The sequence below is a fragment of the Rhinolophus ferrumequinum genome, chromosome 16 (genome assembly GCF_004115265.2).
Source record: "Rhinolophus ferrumequinum isolate MPI-CBG mRhiFer1 chromosome 16, mRhiFer1_v1.p, whole genome shotgun sequence".
NCBI classification, from domain to species: Eukaryota; Metazoa; Chordata; class Mammalia; order Chiroptera; family Rhinolophidae; genus Rhinolophus; species Rhinolophus ferrumequinum.
In genome coordinates, this window is record NC_046299.1 from 47276190 (window position 1) to 47293209 (window position 17020).

Sequence of the window (17020 nt, forward strand, 5' to 3'; positions counted from 1 at the left end):
TGGAGGGAGTAAATGGGGTGAGGAGATGGTAGTCCTCGAGGCTGTGTCAGTATTACTGAAAATCAGGCAGATTATGATCTTAGATCCAGGGAAGTTGATCCGTTCGAATTAAACCTTGGCCAGTAGTAGTAGGGCCTTGAAGACAGAGGCCAGCCCCTAAAGAGAGGATTTGGTAGACTGTCAGGACCCCAACGGTACAGGCAGGATTCAGAGCTGGGGCCCCAAGTGCTGCAAAAAACTTAGGCAGAGACCAGGAACCAAGATAGAGGCTCCTCTATACCGATTTTGATTGAAGACTGGAGCCCAGTGAGGGTGGTGACATTTGGGTTCATACCACATTTAGGACAATGAAAGGAATACATCTTGGTCATTAGTGTGATGAACACTTTCTAAAACGTTGTCAGGAGTTTGAATTAGCTCAGAAAACTGGTGAGCCTAAATGTACAGTTTAGGGATACCTGATACTTATAGCTAGGCAGGGCTGAAATGTATGTTTAACCTCAGCCGGTTTTTCAGATATTTATTAGTCAAAAATATCTAAGCATTATAATATATTCAGAATGTTAGTGTGAGCTAGCCTAATTTCAAATTGAGTGAAATAAAACCCAGATCTGGATTGGGAATAAAATCAGAACCCCGCCATTTGAAAGATAAGTAAGCCTTCAGCTCCACAGTTAATTTTCTGTTTTAGAACTTTGTCATGGTTAGCTCTTGGTTGCCGGGGACCTCCAGCAGTTTGCAAATAAAGATCACTTTAGGAAACGGAAGCCCAGAGGTACATGCTATTTGTGATCGCCCACGAGCTGGCTTTCCCAGGTGTTCAGCGTTGCTCCCCCTGTACTCTTGCTTATAGGTAAACTCAAGACCAGCTGGCAAAACCAATGCTTTTAAAGAGTCCTTGTGTTTTCTATAGGAGAATCTAAGCTGTTGTGAATCTGTGTGTTAAGATATTTTGTTTTATTTATATGGTACCATAAAAACCCCAGGTAGCCACGGCAATCTTGAGAAATAAGAACAAAGTGGGAGGTATCACAATACCCGACATCAAATCATACTACAAGTCTATAGCAATCAAAACAGCATGGTACTGGCATAAATACAGACACACAGATCCATGGAACAGAATAGAGAGCCCAGAAATAAATCCATGCCTATATGGTCATGTAATCTACGACATTGGAAACAAGAATTTACATTGGGGTAAAGACAGTCTATTCAATAAACGGTGCTGGGAAACCTGGACAGACACATGCGAAAAAATGAAGCTGGACCACTGTGGGGACAGAGCCCCAAAAAGCAGTTTCCAGGCTCTCGGCCTCACATAGAAAGGTGCCGGCTCAGGTAGTAAATGGCCATCAACTGTGATCAAATGGCCATCAGCTGTGGCTAGTTGGCCGTCAGCTGTAACCAGTGAGCCATTGGGCACTAATATAACTGCCGTGGCTACGCTAGCAAAGAAAGGGGGAGCTAGCAAGAAGATGGGGGCTGAGCCTGCAAGCGGCACAGTGAGGGTTGAGAATTGTGTTGCTCCTGGTTCCTGTGTCTCCAACCCAGCCGCCAGCGAGAGTATAGTGGTGTGACTCCCCTACCTATGGCTCCGTGGGTGTTCCTTTTTGGCCTCACCACGTCCTGCGTTCTTGTGTGGGGAGCGGGACCAGAGACCCCCCGCCTGACACCCCGCACGACAACCACCTCCTTACACCATTGTAATGCAGGGTCTCTGGTCCCGCTCCCCACATAAGAACGCAGGACGTGGTGAGGCCAAAAAGGAACACCCACGGAGCCATAGGTAGGGGAGTCATACCACCATATTCTTGCTGGCGGCTGGGTTGGAGACACAGGAAGCAGGCTCCACACGATGCACAATGTAATCCACTTGCTAACTGCACTTGCTAGCTGCAATCTACCATCTGCTTCTCTGCCAACCAACCAACCAACCCCTTGCTAACTACAATCCCCCCCTGCTAGTACAGCCACGGCAGCTATATCAGTGGCCAATGGCTAGCTGGTTACAGCTGACGGCCAACTAGTTACAGCTGATGGCCATCTACTACCCAAACCAAACTGCTCTCTGGGACTCTGTCCCCACAACCATATACAAGAATAAATGCAAAATGGATTAAAGACTTATATGTGAGATCTGAAACCATGAAACTCCTAGAAGAAAATATAGGAAGAAAGTTTACAGACATTACCCAGAGTAATATTTTTACTGATATATCCGTTGGACAAGGGAAATAAGAAAAAAAAATAAACATATGGGATTACGTCAAACTAAAAAGGTTTTTCACAGCAAAGGAAACCATCAATAAAACAAAAGGCATCCTACTGAATGGGAGAAAATATTTGTCAATGATACATCAGATAAGGGGTTAATTTCCAAAATTCATAAAAAACTAAACACCAAATAAACAATCCAATTAAAAAATGGGCAGAGGACATGAAGAGACATTTTTCTAAAGAGGACATACAGATGGCAGACATGAAAAATGTTCAACCTCACTAATCATTAGAGAAATGCAAATAAGAACCAAAATGAAATACCACCTCACTCCAGTCAGAATGGCTATCATCAATAAATCAACAAACAAGTGCTGGTGAGGATGTGGAGAAAAGGGATCCCTCGTGCACTGCTGATGGGATTGCAGATTGGTGCAGCCACTGTAAAAATCAGTATGGAGGTATCTCAAAAAACTGGATGACCCAGCAATTCCACTCTTACGTATCTATCCAGAGAAATCCACAACATTAATTCGAAAAAATTTATGCACCCCTATGTTTATTGCAGCGTTATTGACAATAGCCAGGACATGGAAACAACCAAAATGCGCTTTGGTAGACGACTGGATTAAGAAACATTTATACAATAGGGTATTTGGTACATTTATACAATAGAGTATTACTTGGTGTAGGGACAGGGCTAGGAGAGCAGTTTCCAGGCTCCCCGCCTCATGTGGAAAGGTGCTGGCTCAGTTATTAGATGGCCATCAGCTGTAACCAGTTGGCCATTAGCCATTATTGTTTTGTATATAACTGCGGTGGCTAACTAGCAAGTGCCAATAGTGCAGATTGCGGATTGCAGATTGCAGTTAGCAAGCATGGATTGCGGATGGTGTGGATCGTGTGGATTCTGCTTCCCTGTGTCTCGCCCGGCTGCCAGCAAGAATACAGTGGTATAAACCCCCTATCTGTGGCTCCGTTGTTGTTCCTTTTCAGCCTCACCATATCCTGCGTTCCCCTGCCAGAGCGGGAGCTGAGATTCTGCGTTACACTCGGCCATAAAGAAGAATGAAATCTTATCATTTGCAATGACATGGACGGACGTAGAGAACATTATGCTGAGTGAAATAAGTTAGATGGAGAAAGACAAATACCACATGATCTCACTTATATATGGAACCTAAGACTAGGATAAATGAACAGGTTAATCAGAAACAGTCTCAGAGATATAGAGGAAAAACAGGGTTGCTAGATGGGGGGGATGAAGGAGAAGGTGAGGGGATTAGAAAGCACAGTCGATAACCACAAGATTGCCACAGGGATACAAAAGACAGTGTGGGGAATAGAATCAATAATGTAAAGATTTTGTAGGGTAGCAGGGTCTTATTAAGGAGACCACTTCATTGATGGTGTAGATGCCTGATCACTGCAGTACACACGCGAAGCTGAAGCGGAATAATACTGAATGTCAGCTATAACTTGATATATATATAGTCACAAGAAGTGGAGTACAGCATTGGGAATAGAGTCAGTGAAACTGTAACAGCTATATACGATGTCAGAGGGGTAGTAGATGGGGGAGGGAGGTTGTCGCTCTGTGAGGGACATAAATGTCTAACTCTTACATTGTTTCGTACTCCTGAAACTAATAATTTAAAAAAGAGAGATTTTGTTCATGTAAAGTGCATGAATGTGTCAGGAGACCTTCTTTGTAACAGTAACAAAAATCTTGTGGCATCGCTGTGGTAACGAGTTTTTGGCTTATCTCTTACTGGATTCCCTCCCTCATTTTCTAAATGGATATTTTAAAACACGTAGTCCTCACTAGGGTATTTAAACTTTAAAAATATTTTGAAGTCTAGGTTTAGATATCTCAATCACCTTTTAGATATTTGGCTCTTGAAATTGTTTTACAGTGTCTTGAGAGCAGATGGTTTTCCAATTCACCAGTTTTAGAACCCCATGTACCCTGGATTAAACATCAAAGAATGCCATATACTCACTTTAATTGTTCTCCTTTATTGCACTACTGCAATTTTATTATCATTAACGTGTGGTTAAGAGGGCACCTCTTTGTATGAAGTTTGTTCTAGGTTCTCAAATTTGAGGATTAATTTAACTTCAGAATTGAACTTTTTCCAAACACTTTAAATTAGCATTTATTTGCATTTTCATTGTCTTTGCCCTAAAAATTCTCTGAGCTACTAAATCAGGTACAAATTTCAGCTTTGGTCACATACGCCTGTGGTCAACAATGAATGATGTACTGTTGTTCTAGCAGTTCAGGCAGATGAAACTTCATGAAGCACTGTCAATGTGATCTTCAGAAAGCTATTCAATAGAGGTTATTGCAACACTGATCTTAGAGTTCAAACTTGAAAAACTTTCTCCCATCTAAAGAAACAAAATATGAGGAATTTGCATGCTCTGGTTCATGATCATTCTAAATGTTCAGATTCCAGATAAACCAAAAACAAATTCAGTTTTGGGATTAGTTTGCTATGACAAATCTCCTTTGCAAGGGTCATATAAGAGTTTGGAAAACTGACATAGTGGTTAGCAGTCTATTCTTCAGCAAAAGAAATTGATTGGTCATGCTATTTTCACCATTCTAAGGGTGAAAAAATGCAACCAAAAATCAAAAGTTATTCTTTGTGTCCCTAAATAAATGGCAAACGGTTCACATCATCTGGCCTCAATAAAACCTCAGATGTACTTCTTAGTTTAATCTGACCTCCCAGTTTTTTAATAAGATTTTATTTCCAAATACAGCTCACTGGTTATCTCTAACCTTTTTATTTTCCTTCAGGCAAGGAAAGAGCAGAATCGACTTCTAACATACAAAGAATAAATATTTAATATCCATTCGTTTTCTTTCTTAGATAGATAGACCTGTTGAAAGCCAGTCCCTAGCCACACAAAGACCGCTAGCTGTTTCTACCTATAACATAAATATTTAATTAAAACCTACTTGACCCAGCTTTCCTTAAGGCATACAAGTACGCTAGCCTTGGGCTACACGTGTGCCATTTTCCTAAGCCATCTGTTCTTTATCCCAGGCTTTTTACCAGTTTTGCAAACTCAGGAGGCTTTCACCTGGCTGTTGGAAATGTTTCTAGGAGATGAAATGTTTAACATTTGAGCTACTGTTTTCAGAAAGAAACCAGCCAACCAGCCATCGTCACAAAAACTAGAATTTGGAATAAAGTGAGAATTGGACCATTCTAAAGTGAATTCTATAGCTCCACAGTTAATTTGTTTCTGTTTTAAGTCTTGGTCACGTTTAAAACTCTTGGTGGCCTGGGACCTCCAGCATTCTGCAGGTTTATGAAACCGAAGCCTGAAGCCGAGATAAAAGCTGTGATGCACAAGCTTTAACATTGCTTCAGCAGTCCTCTTGTTTTAAATGATTAAAGATGTGTTATAAATAGTCTCCTTTAATAAACAGCAGCCCAGTTTCTGTTTCCTGGGAACCAACCTTCATCTGCTTGAACAGGACAGAAGGTTTCGGGGAAAAGGCATCACTTCGTTTGATCCCATGGCCCAAGATTATGAAGTTCACACAAACACGTCTGGATTTTTGAAAGAATTGCCAGTTATTCCGTAATAACCCTATATCCAAAATGACCACCAGAAAAAGTAGGTTGACACGTCGTGGTGTAAGTATAAGAGATAGGAACCTAATGAAGGTATGATGCATGGGGTTTAGTCAGTGCAAACAGGAAAGGATTGATTGACCTGGCACACTAAAACGAATTTTACTGCAATAAAAAAAATTTAAGAATCCAATCTCCAGATTTATTCTACACTAAAAAGACAAAAAAAATTCTGATTCAGGCCGGCCGTGATTTAATGGTGCTTATATTAACAGTGCTTATTAAACTTCTTAAAATAACAGTTGAAGTCTAAGCGGCAGGGTCAGAACCATTCCTGTCTTTTACTGTTCCTAGCAGTAACTACTTAAGTGCCATCTTGCCCAGCTGAAAATTCTTCCTATTTGTAAAAGGACTGACTATTCAGTATTAACTTTTAATTTAAATTCCTTTGAACAAATGTGTATTATCCCGAAATGATGTAATCCCATAGAAAACCACATTCCTTCAGATCACTACAAAGATTCTCATACCTCTCTAAATACCTTCAAAACAACGCTCAGATGAGAATGGTTTTACATCCAAATTTTAAGTGAGAGAATGATAGAGGAAATATAAATAAGAACAAATATGGTTAGGATAATGTGGGGACAGAGGCCCAGAGAGCAGTTTCCAGGCTCTCGGCCTCACGTGGAAAGGTGCTCACTCTGGTAGTAAATGGCCATCAACTGTGATTGGATGGCCATCAGCTGTGGCTAGTTGGCCGTCAGCTGTAACCAGTGAGCCATTGGCCACTAATATAACTGCCATGGCTGCACTAGCAGAAAATGGGGGCTAGCAAGAAGGTGGTGGCTGGCAAGCGCGGATTGCAGTTAGCAGGGCGGATTGCAGTTAGCAAGTGGAGTTGGTTGGCAGAGAAGCAGTCGGCGGGTTGCGGATCGTGTGTCTCCTTCTTCCTGTGTCTCTAACCCAGCCGCCAGAGAGACTAGTGGTATGGCTCCCCTATCTATAGCTCCGTGGGTGTTCCTTTTTGGCCTCACCATATCCTGCGTTCTTATGTGGGAAGTGGGAGCTGAGACCCCGCTGGCCGCCCCGCATGACAGATAAGAAAATACAATATAACTCTGGAATTCTGTGTAAACAAGATAGACAAAGTTTATAAGATGGCTGTAAGAAGTACTTAATTTGTAAAATCTAGGTTTCACAGCATAATGTATACTCTTATTTATCAGTATTGTCTCACCCCTCTTCTAGGCCAATTACCCTAAATCATGCTTGCTTCATTCAATCACCTTTTAACGTCATGTGATAAGGCTTTTCCTCATTCTCCCACTTTGCAGATAAGAACACTGAGGCAATGAACCAGAACTGGGGATTGACCTCAGATCACACATACACTTACAGGAAATGTTTACCTGCCAAACCCTGTAATACTAGCTGAAGTCCCTCCCCAGTTTCATAAAGAAGTGAAACATTTGGATTGCTTTTCTTGGTTCTCATGATAGATAACGAAACAAAAACAAAATGTCTTGGGTTATTTTCATAACGAACTGACATTCAAGATAATTTACTAAAAATTTTTCTTTGAGAAGCTATACTATTTTTGGGAAAACTTTATGATAGATGTAGTTTAAGAATGATGTAGCTGTGCTGAACTGATCAGAAACTGACATGCTGCTTCAGCAGTCACCAGCAATCCTCCTCTCCCTGCTCACAGTGGGTCCTCGGGGCCTGACATGCTTCCTACCCCAGACTTCTTTCGGGGGCAACTACATTGCAGTTAGGCAATTTGAGTTAGACACTTGCATACATAAAAGTCCTTTTTCTTTGCAAATGTTGAGCTTAGGGGTTTAAGAATGGAGATGTTCTCAACCATAATGAAAAGGAATCAAACGTATATAAAATGTTTGAGAGTGAAGAGTGGATGAATGAGAGCTAAGAGGGCAGACATCTTCATTCTGGATGCCTGGCAAGGAGCTGTCCCAAACATTTAGGTTGGGGATGGTATATTGAGTTAAAAATGGTGAAATAAAGGTATTTTTGCACATTATCCTCTATTCAAGCCCATGACACATACAAAAATAATGAACTAGAGGGGAAACTCCCACCTCCAATGAAAGAACAGCCATAACTGCCGTGAAGTGTGGGTACATGTTGCGAGCAGACACTTTCCCTCCTAGACTTGAACAGTATTTATTTTTCCCACAAGTGCCGGAATCTTTAAGGGTATATTCTTGGTTAGAGCAATCCGGTACAACATTAAGGACCGATCCTGGAGAGGCAGAGACTATTCTTGCAGAGAACCAGTTTCTGTCCGGGAGGTAGAGCTAGGGATTAACCAAGCCATCTTCACCATTTGTATGATATCTGACCTCGCTTCTTTTAAGAAGTGATAGAGATGAAATGAGTGAAAGAGGTGCTGTGGTAACAGTAGGTTGAGGGCTTTGCATCCATTTATTTTCATCCACTGAGGGAGATGTCTTCCTAGAGATAGCTAAGGAAGAACAGATCTGGTGAAAGAGCATTTGAGATAATACAAGGGGAGTTTCCCCAAGGAACACAGGACCTAAGTATAAAACAAAACAGTCCGCTCTTCAAAGGAGCATAAACAAAAGGTAGATAAAAAACATGAATTCACAAAAGAAATCGCCCCCAAACAGTGGTCTCAGACAAATAGTTTTCTCAGATTTTTAAGAAACGTTTCTTTTTTAAAAGGTTGAAGAATTATAGAAGTTCATAAAAGTAGAAACAAAACAAGAAAAAGTAAACTGGTAGAGCTGATGAAAGGAATAGAAGTCAAATATTAAAACTACAGAAAAAGTCACCTTAAAATCAGTTAAAAATGGAGTAACAAAGTGAAAACCAGAGACCCGACAGGCTTGAGGAAATTACACACAATAAAATGAAAGATAGCATGTTAAGTTGAACCATATGAAATTGTAATGTCCAATTGATCTACAAAAAAGGTGGTTTTTTTATGGTTCAACCTAACGCATCTTTTCCATTTTGTTTTCCACGTGAAATTGCTGATAAAGAGAAAGAAACCCCAGAGAATTTTGTATCTGGCCAAGTTATCCTTTAAGAATAAAGACAAAGGGGCAGCCCAGGGGCTCAGTTGGTTAGAGTGTAGTGCTCATAACACCAAGGTCGCTGGTTTGATTCCCACATGGACCAGTGAGCTGAGCCCTGCACTACTAGATTGAAAAAACAGCAACTTGACTTGGAGCTGATGGGTCCTGGAAAAACACATTGTTCCCCAATAAAACATTTTTAAAAAATAAAGACAAAATTATGGATATTCTCAAGCATAGGTGAACTTAAAGAATAACACACTTATGAACCACCTTTAAAAAAATACCAGCCAATACAACTGTGAAAATTTGATTTACATGTCAATTTTAAAAACCCTTAGTAATATAGAAATAATATAATGAAAACTGAAATTGTCCTAACTTCCTGTCTTTCATAATAAATGAATATTAGATATTGTTCTAAAGTTGAAACGTACTAACATCTATGTTTTTTGTAATCTTTTAACTCAGTCTAGATAATTCTTTTGCAAATAACTCTAATGCTTGCTTTGGCAGCATGTATACCAAAAATTGGAACGATACAGAGAAGATTAGCCTGGCTCCTGTGCATGGTTGACATGTAAATTTATGAAGCATTCCATATTTTTGAAACTAATATAATATTGTGTGTCAACTATAATTGAAAAATAAATTTAAAAAAATAACTCCAGTGGTAAGAAAAATCTGAAGTTCAATAATTCATTTTTACTTTACCTAGAAAGTAAAATTGAGTCTAATACTTTTTTAAAAGCTTTGTATTTGGGAATAATTACAGATTTACAGGAAGTTGCAAAAATAGTATAGAAAGGTTCCATTATACCCCTTCCCTGATTTCTCCCAGTGGTTACATCTTACATTGTTATAGTATAATATCAAAACCAGGAATATGACATTGGCACAATGTGTGATACAAAGTTCTGTCTTTTTTTTTTCCATAAAGAGTGGGGGGAAGAGAAAGCATGTTGGGTCCCATCTTGCACTTTAAGCCAAGGTAGCCATTGATGCTTCTGTCACAGGGTGAGACAGTCCCCAGGGTTACCAGATCCCTGTCCACCTGGACACCTGGCAACCCATGAGTCATTTCAACAGGGCATTGCAGGGCTTCAGTGCTTAGCACTCCGAAATGTGAGGAGGGTTTTTATTGTTGTTTGCAATTTTTTAAATTGAAAGAAAATTCACATAACATAATAGTAATTCTTTTAAAATGTAGATTCAGTAGATTTTCGTATAGTCAAGGTTGTGCAACTATCTGATGATCAAATTCCAAAACGTTTTCATCACTCTAAAACGAAAACTCTACCCATTAGCTGTTAGTCATTTCCCATTTTTCTCTCCCCCCTTCTCCTGGCAACCACTAATCTACATTCTGTCTCTACGGATATGCCTATTTGTTAACATTTCATGTAAATTGGAATCATATGTGTGGCCTTTCATGTATGATTTCTTTAACATTTAGAATAATGTTATCAAGGTCCGTCCATGTTGTAGCATATATTAGTACTTAATTTCTTTTTATGGCTGAATAATATTTCAGTGTATAGATAGATACACATTATTTTGTTTATCCATTCATCAGTTGAGGGACATTTAGATTGTTTCTACTTTTTGGCTATAATGAAAAATGCTGCTATGAACATTCATGTAACAAGTTTTTCTGTGGACATATTTTAATTTATCTTGGGTAAAGACCTAGGATTGGGATTGCTGGATCATCCATTGAGTTTTTTATTTCCATTAATATACAAGGTCTGACAATTAAGTTTGCAAACTCATTCTAGGAAAAGTGCTACATACCTCATTGTTGAATATCACTACAGTCACCTTCCAAGTGCTCCCCTTGGGAAGCTGTGCACCGACGCCAGCGCCTAGTCCACCCTTCAAAGCAATTTTGGAACTCTTTTTCTGGAATGGCCATCAGAGCTGTCGTCATATTACCCTTGATGTCCTGAATGTCATCAATATGTCTTCCTTTCAATATTTTCTTTATCTACGGGTAAAGAAAGAAGTCATTGGGGGCCAGACCAGGTGAGTAGGGAGGGTGTTTATTTGTTTACTGGCTAAAAACTCCCTCACAGACAGTGCCATGTGAGCTGGTGCATTGTTGTAATACAAGAGCCATGAATTGTTGGCGAAAGATTCAGGTCATTTTCATCTAACTTTTTCACACAGGCTTTTCAGCACTTCCAAATAGTAAACTTGGTTAACTGTTTGTCTAGTTGGTATAAATTCATAATGAATAATCCCTCTGATAAAAAATGTTAGCAACATCGTTGCAACAAGTTCACCAACTTAATTGTAAGAACTTGTATTTTTCTTTTTTTTTTTTTTTTTTTTTTTTTTGTACCTGAACAGCACAAGGCAGTGTTTATTCATGTTTGTTGTACAAGTGGAAGGACCACAGAATCAGGATTAACTTCTGTTAACAATAACTAACAAGATAGAAAAGGGTCGCATATTACAGGTTTTTAATGGACCATTGGACCATTGACACAATAAATGAAGAAAACTGACAATAGAACAGGCCAGTGGTCAGCCAACACACAACCTGTGTTAACAAATATGGCCAAAGGATTGATAAGTGTCTATTAGTTTACACTTGCTTCTGAAATATCTGAATGGCACATGTATTAGAAACGAAATATCTGAATGGCACATGTATTAGAAACTCATGCAAAACTGTTTTCCTAAATCACCAGGTGGCCCTCAGAGTTAGTTAGATATTAGCACCAGAAGTAACTGCATTGAACAATATATACGCAGTTACGATCTGAAAGATAAGACTGGGTAATTATTTCAAAGTATAAACTACAGATATAGTCTACAAAGACAAAGTAAAAAAATATTTTCCAACTTAAAACACAGCTAGTAAACATAAATGGACTAAAAGTCCATGGTACCTAGAACTTGTATTTTTTTATTTGGAATTTTTTTCCGGTTTCATTGAGAATAATTGACATGTGCACTGTATAAGTTTAAGATATATCGCATAATGACTTGATTTACATATATTGTGAAATGATTACCACAATGAGTTTAGTTAACATCCTTCATCTCATACAGATACCAAAAAAAGTTTTTTTCCTTGTGATGAAAACTTTTAAGATTTACTCTCTTAACAACTTTCAAATATACCATATAGCAGTGTTAACTATAGTCATCATGTTGTATATTATAGCTGAAGTACTTATTTATCTTATAACTGGAAATTCGTATCCTTTGACCTCCTTCATTTAATTCCCCCATCCTCTACTGCCCCCCAAACCCCATCCTCTGGTAATCACATATGTGATCTCTTTTTTGTATGACTTTTGTTTTTTGTTTTGTTTTTATTCCTTTTCTCTTTTTTAGATTCCATGTATAAGTGAGATCATAAAGTATTTGTCTTTCTCTCTGATTTATTTCTCTTAGCATAATGCCCTCAAGGCTCATTCATGTTGTTGCAAATGACAGAATTTCCTTCTTTGTTATGACGAGTAATATTTCATTGTGTGTGTGTGTGTGTGTGTGTGTGTGTACACACATACTACAATTTCTTTTTTTAAATCTGAATCCTGCCTTTCTTTAAATTTTATTGGCTAACAGTGTGTTTTTTTCCAGGACCCATCAGCTTCAAGTCAGGTTGTTGTCCTTCAATCTAGTTGTGGAGGGTGCAGCTCAGCTCCAAGTCCAGTCTCCCACCATCCCATGCGGGGATTGAACCATTGTTAAGAGCTCGCTCTCTAACCAACTGAGCCATCCGGCCGCCCACCGGCAGCTTAGCGGCAGTTCAGTTCAAGTTGTTGCCTTTCAGTCTTTAGTTGGAGGGGGCACAGCTCACCATCCCATGCAGGAATTGAACCACCCCCGTACAACAATTTCTTTATCCAGTCATCCATCAATGGACACTTAGGTTGTTTCCACATCTTGGCTATTGTAGATAACACTGCTATAAACACGGGGGTGCAGATACCTCAATACTATTATGTTTTTTAATTCTAATATTTGTATTTTGTTCTAATCATCTGTGTTGGTGTCCTCATTCACTTTGAGATCTTCTGGTTCTTGGTATGACAAGTGATCTGTGATTGAAACCTGGACATTATGGTATTGTAAAATTCTAGATTTTATTTAAATTTTGTATTTTAGCAGACACTGCTCAAACCTCTGACTCCACCCCAGTGGGTGAAGAGGACTTGTTACCACCAGATCATGGTAGAAGGGCAGGATATCTATTCTGTCTCCTTTGACAGTGGAAAGAGAGATGACGGGGAGTTGTCTCTTCTGGGTGGGGATTGCATTTCAGGTTCTCCACTAGGCCTGAAAGTGAAGGGGTATCTTGTTACTGCTTTCTACATGGTCTCCATTGTCTCTGAGGAGGGGTGGACTTGTTACAGCTGAGCTGTGGTGGAAGTCCTTACTCTCTACCCGGCCACATCAGACACCATCCTAGTGGGGAAGGAGAAGGGCCCTGGCAGGTGTAGAAGTCTAAGCTTTCCAACTGGCCTTTGAAGGGACGGTGGTGGGGCCACCATTTTTTCTGTGATATTTGGCTGGAGTAGAATGGTTATGTAAAGGTTTCTGTCTTGCTAGGCTGCCCCTTTTCCGGGCCCTTTTAGCTTGAGGTATTAGTTTTCCGTGCCCATTGGCATTTCCAGGTTGCCGGCTGGGATATAGGAAGCAAAAAGAAAACCCAGAGAACGACAGGGATGTCGTTCTTGGATCCCGAGGTCCCTAGCCAGACAGTCTGCCTCTCTCTACCTGTCAGAGTCTTATTATTACGCTTCAGAGATACATATATGCATACATATATATGTATATGGGTCTGTGTGTACATACACACACGTATCTTAGGACAATTTAATATATATAATATCCCAAGGTTTTTAGTGATGTTAACTGGGCAGTATAAAGTGTGCCTATTCCATCTTCCTGAAACAGCCTAACATTTTTAATTTAAAATATGACAGATAATATGATTCCATTTTTTAAAAATTATATCTTTCTGTCTCTCTATATATATCTACAAAAATGTTTATCTTGCTAAAGATGATCATTTCAGGGTGATGGAAAAATTTCAAGTGAATTTTTTTCTTTTTGTATGTTGTTTACATTTTTAATCATGAGATGTATCATTTTTTCAAAAACAATTTTTTTAAGTGTGTGGTTTGGGGGAAGGTTGAGAGATATTCACTGCCCCCAAAGAAAAGTCTATACCCTGGAAAACCCGGTAAATCTTGCTTTCTGAATTATCATAATTGGTTTAAAAGAATTCTCTTTTCCTCTTGTCCACCAGTGTGATTGACCTCTCATCATCATTTGGCAATTTGAATGTCCAAGAAGGACAATGTATTGGTTTAAAAAACAGTTCTTCAAATTCATTTGAAGAACAGGGACACTGTGGGTGGATGTGCGCTCTCAATATTCAAAACATAAATGAATTTTTAGGCAAAAGACTACAATGTGAAAAGACTACATTGACATAAAAGCATCACTATTGTGATTGTACAGAATGCCATTGAATTGTCCACTTTAGAATGAACAATTTTGATTTATTTAGAATAAGCAGGGAAGCTGGATGGCTCAGTTGGTTAGAACGTGAGCTCTTAACAACAAGGTTGCTGGCTCAATTCCTGCATGGGATGGTGGGCATGCAACTAAATATTGAAAACAGCAACTAGACTTTGAGCTGAGCTGCACCCTGCACAACTAGATTGAGGGACAATGACTTGGAGCTGATGGGCCCTGGAGAAACACAGTTTCCCAAAATTCCCCAATAAAATTTAAAAAAAATCTTAAGGTAAGATAAAGCCTTAAAGAAACTGAGGTCAGGCTTTCCTGGAATAGTAAAATCTAAATAAATAAATAAATAAATAAATAAATAAATAAATAAGCAATTTATATTATGTGAATGGCACTTCAATTATAATAAATATGGGATTCTTTTGAAAAACAAATTATGTGCTGTCAAAAAAAGAGAGTTTTACTCATTATGAAATGATCCGCCAAAGGGTTTAAGTAGTAAACTTTACTCATCTTAAATTTTCCAATACACACCAAAAAACTTTATTTACAGCACATTTTTAGGCACTCTAGCAAAAAATAAGGTTGCCTATAAATGCATCTTTCCCCTCATGTAAAAAAATATTTTCACTTGTAAGAAATGTGTTTTGAGGACTCACTGACCCTTGGAGGTGGGTCTCTGATTTCCTAAAATATTCAGAATTCTGAAGTGGAGGGCCTGCTCACTGGTACTCTCCGATTGAATTCCAAGGAAACTGATTCATTGCACATGGCTCTGATAACGTTTTGCCATAAACATCTGTGGGAAATCGGAGGGCAATCTTGTAGGGGATATTTAATTTGCAGGGCCTGTTGGCTGTGTACCCCTGAAGTGTTAGGTCCCCTTCTGGTAAATGAGGTGAGCTCTTTGACACTTTTTTCCTAAGGAGTCTGGAGCGCTCTAGGGATTGGTAAGAGGGATGCCTTTCACTTTTAAGCCCTGGTTTGAATCTAACCACGGTTAACCTTGTGCCCTTAAATTGTTTGTGTGAAATGAGGTGGTGATTTCAGTCCTGCCTAAGGAAGCGCTTTTCACATCAAAATTGGCACTAATTGGTCTCCCTGTTGACAGGCTTAGCTGAGAGGCTCATGATTGAATGGGCAGTGAGAACAGAAGCTAAATTACCCCACCTCAGCTCAGCACGTTGGCTGGAGGACACACAGGGCAGCTACCAGTTCTCTCCTCTTCCAGCACCATCCAACATATAAAGCAACTGGGTTGGACCAGGAGGCGCAGAAGGCCTACCATTTGTGCACTAACAATGCTTTCTATATGTTTGCCCCTGTTCTATACAGCAGTCCTGACACTGATAGGGCTCTAGACCAGGATTCTGCAAACTTTTTCTGTAAAGGGTCAGAGAGGAAATAAGTTAGGCTTTGCAGACCACACATTCTCTGTTGCAACCACGCAACTCTGCTGACAATGGCAGCCATAGAGAATACATCCATGAATGAGCGTGCTGGGTTCTAATAAAACTTTACGGACACTGCAATTTGAATTTCATATAATTTTCACATGTCAAGAAATATTCTTCTTTTGATTTTTTTTCAACCATTTAAAAATGTAAAGATCATTCTTAGCTTGCAGGCCTTACTAAAACAGGCAGTGGGCCAGGTTTGGCCTACTACCCATAGTTTGCCGATTACTGCTTTAGACAAACAGTTGGAGACGAACCTCACTTCCCCTCCTTGCCCAACCACTAACTAGCAGTGGGACTCTGGGCTTGCTTAACTTCTGTGGGCCTCAGTTTCTTTATCAAGTATGCTTTGACAGTATGGGAAGAAGAGGAACAGATGAAACAAAGTTTTTTAAAGCTATAATATTAGATTTCTTGACTCCGTTAAAGGAGCAGAAGTCAACCCAAGCAGTGTTATAAGCATGCATGTGAAATGGAAATTAGTTTACTTAAAGGAAATAAATCTTAATATTCTCAATGTAGATCTTTGTTCTAATATGAGAAACAATGTCACAACTCTGGTAGCCACCAAAATTTGTAGCCTCCTAATTCTGTTTGAAGGCTCATACCACTTCTTTCTGTTTTTCCAGTGCTGCTATTTTCCTTTCCTGAGTTGTTTGTTTGTTTGTTTTTGGTGTGTGAGGAGAGTATGATGCCAGAATTTATTAAAAAGCAGACATTTTTCTCCTTCAAAATGTTATTTTAAAATGTTAATGTTTTTGTGTCTTATTGCTAAGTATATTTTATAAGCACTCTGCTACCCAGATAATTATTGAAAGAGATGATGACAAGGGTTAGTAATCATTTTTAGTCAAGAGCAAAAAAAAAAAAGATCACCAAACAACTTATCCAACACACTAATATATTTTTTTAAAAAGAGGAAGTGTTTTAGGAGCATATTCATTTCTTCATAAAGTCATATTTCATATATTTCTTCATTTTTCCTTTTGTTTTTTATATCAAATATCCAGTCAGTGTTCAAATTTCTAATAAATTATTTTACATTTGCTTTGTTCAAATTAGGATCCAAAGGAGGTCCACACTTTCTATTGCATTTGTTGACATACTACTCAGTCCCTTTTAAATTATGTTCTCTCCTCCCCCACTTTGTTTTACTTGTCATGAATTTGTTATGAAGGCT

General features: G+C 39.0%; 1 non-coding gene across 1 annotated transcript; it reads left to right on the top strand.

Moving 5' to 3' along the window:
- Positions 1-9384: 9384 nt before the first annotated feature.
- LOC117036500 (U6 spliceosomal RNA) lies at positions 9385-9492 on the top strand. Its single transcript, XR_004425395.1, has one exon. It is a non-coding gene; the product is annotated as a U6 spliceosomal RNA (small nuclear RNA).
- Positions 9493-17020: the final 7528 nt, after the last annotated feature.